Genomic DNA, 2,842 nt, shown 5'->3' with positions numbered 1-2,842 from the left:
GCAAAATCAGTGGCATTGACCACCCAGTGCCCCAGGGGGGTGGCAAGGGATTTTCTGTGCTTTGCTATTGCTTATGGCTAAGCGGAAATCCTATAAACATGAGCAGAAATCAACGGAGGCTGCTTAGCTGCCAGGGGAGAGGCACAGCCCACAGACTGCATCTGTCTGATGAGGGAGAGGAGGCCGCCTGGGAGGGAGGGAGGAGGGGTAGCTGAGGGTAGGGAAGAGTCACTATGGAAAGAAAAGCCAGAGGGACAGGCACAGTGAGCAAAGGAATGAACCTCACTAGGCTCAGAGTTCTCCTCCCTGGTGTTGAGGAAGTGGCACTGTGGCCCAGGCTACTGTCAGATCTTTAGTTCCCTATGGTGCGCTTAGTAGGAGCTGATAGTCCTAAAGCCAGAAGCACTGTAGGTCCAGGATCAGTTTGGCAGGTGCTGTCTCCTGTGCCCAGCACACCACGCATGCTGCTGAGCTTGTCCATCTTTTCTAGGGCAGCTGAGACTCAGTCTCCTCATGCGCCTGGGCCTCTATTTCACCTACAGAGTAGCCAAAGTCAGCGGTCTCCAGGCCCACCCTGAGCAGAGGTTGCTCTTTATCAGTTCAGGGTGGCCCCAGTTTTCAGGCTCTACAACTAGTCACAAAACTAGTGATTTCCTGCAGCCCTAGTGGCTCAGCACAGCAGCCACATCCTCAGGCCCCAGCACCTCCTAGAGCTGGGCCACAGTTGAAGGCTGAGCTGTGAGTTCCATGTATTCAGTGTGGGGTTGAAACACCTCCTGTTCCAGCACATTTGAGCTCCCATCCACTATGTTTTCACTGTTGCAGACAGTGATCAGCCCGCATGAGGTTCAGCTCAGGGCTGACATAGTAGCTGTCTCTGAAGGTGCCCCAGTGCCCTAGGGTGTCCCCAACTCCTGTAGCCTTTTCTGTTTCAGGCCCAGAAACCAACTTTCACTCCATCTCAATCAAGCCCTGGGCCATCCTACCTCAAAGCTCGAAGATCTCCCTCTCATGGGACCTGGAGATGGGGGTCAGAGCCTCAGGCCACGCCCACCAGGAATGCCAGGAACAGTCCCTAGCCCTGGACCTTGGCCCGGCTCTGCGCACAGGGCCAGTACAGCGGGAGCGGTCATATTAGGCCCAATGTAGTGATGCCCGCTGCCACGCAGGCCAGAGCGGCCTGCTAGGCTTTAAGGTCTGGGACCTCCACAGTGGGCCGGGAGCAAGGCCATCCCCTGTGCTGTCCTCCTCACACCCAACCTTTCCCTGCTCAAGTGCTGTGTTTCTAATCTCCATATCAACCAGTCATTGCCTGGGCCAGCCCCTGTGAGAAGGTAATTAGGAGGGATCTACTTTCACCTCCTAGATCACTTTATTCTGGAGCTGTCTACCTCTTGGAGATAGAAAGGAAAGGCTGGGCAAGTTTTTTGTTTTTGTTTTAATTTTTACCCACTAACCCTTGTTTATTGTTAATACAAGGCTGCTCCTAAGGGGTGTTAATTCCTTGCTCACACAAACTGCCCCGTGAAGCATGCTCCTGCAGCCAGACGAAGTCCCCAGCGGAGAATTTCGGGGCTGCCAGTGAGGTGGGTTGGCATGCATAGGAACTCAGTGCCAGGAGAGCCTGGATGGAGCTCTGACACCTGGCAAATGTTACAAACCACTAATGCCTGTAAAATGGAACCTGCCCCTCAGCAGACACCCAGTAAATGGTAGCAATCCTTACCTTGCATTTGGTACTTGTTGATGTTTTTACACACACAAACACACTTTATTTCATAATCTGTATTTAAGCTTCTTTTAAGTTCTTGTTTTTAAAATCCTTTTCAAAGGTCAGCATTGTTCCTTTCGGTAGGAGGTACTCAATGAAGGGACTACATTAGTTTTCATTATTTTTGTTCTTGTTATTTTTTACACTTTATTGAGATATTTCCCCATTTTTTCATACTTGAATACCACCCAACAAATTAACTGCTTTATCTTCACAGCACTCTGTTTAGCCGAAACCGGTTTGGCTCAGTGGATAGAGCATCGGCCTGGGGACTGAAAGGTCCCAGGTTCGATTCGGTCAAGGGCATGTACATTGGTTGCGGGCACATCCCCAGTAGGGGATGCAGGAGGCAGCTGATCGATGTTTCTCTCTCAATGTTTCTAACTCTCTATCCCTCTCTCTTCCTCTCTTAAAAAATCAATAAAATATATTTTAAAAAATCTTTAAAAAAAAAAAAAGAAAAGATAAAGGAGAAAAAATAATCTTAGAAACAAAGTGATATTAGCTCCTCATTTCAAGAAGCAGGACAAGTCTATCTTACTGTTTGCTGGCAAACTTTAGTGTTAATGCTACTTTTAAGGGGACATTTTCAAGGGATTTAGCAGTCAAGATGAGTTGTGTCCATCACACTCAGCATCCTCTTTACAGCAATGATCTAGAAATAACTCAGAGGGGAGTTCACACACGAAGTCACACAGCGTGTTCATCTCTCTCACTTGGCCTAAACCTCCTGTTTAAGAACTGACAGATCAGTGTAAATGCCTTCAGAAATTTCATAGTTTTGGCTGCATTCATTTTTCTAAAATTCTTTTTACATAAAATCAGGATAACTTATTCTACTTTTAGGCCTTGGTTGTCCGCCCAACTATATCCTTCAAAATTAGACCCATTTCTTAAATATGTCTGGAGCAGCGTCAAGAAGGCATCTGTCCGAAGCCAAGGCCAGTGTGTTTTTGGAGCTTTACACAGAAAACATCTCTAAGGATTTCAGCTATGTTGAGGCAATATTTCTGCGGAGGAAACTTGTATCCCGCCTGACATTTTCCATCCTAGATTTTCTACCTGCTGTGA

General features: G+C 47.7%; 1 pseudogene; it reads right to left on the bottom strand.

The window, feature by feature from the left end:
- Window positions 1-390: 390 nt before the first annotated feature.
- LOC103285714 (thiamine-triphosphatase-like) lies at window positions 391-981 on the bottom strand (annotated as a pseudogene).
- Window positions 982-2,842: the final 1,861 nt, after the last annotated feature.

The sequence above is a fragment of the Eptesicus fuscus genome, chromosome 12 (assembly GCF_027574615.1).
Source record: "Eptesicus fuscus isolate TK198812 chromosome 12, DD_ASM_mEF_20220401, whole genome shotgun sequence".
NCBI classification, from domain to species: Eukaryota; Metazoa; Chordata; class Mammalia; order Chiroptera; family Vespertilionidae; genus Eptesicus; species Eptesicus fuscus.
The sequence above is the reverse complement of the archived record's forward strand: the minus strand, read 5'-3'. Positions and strand labels throughout refer to the sequence as shown.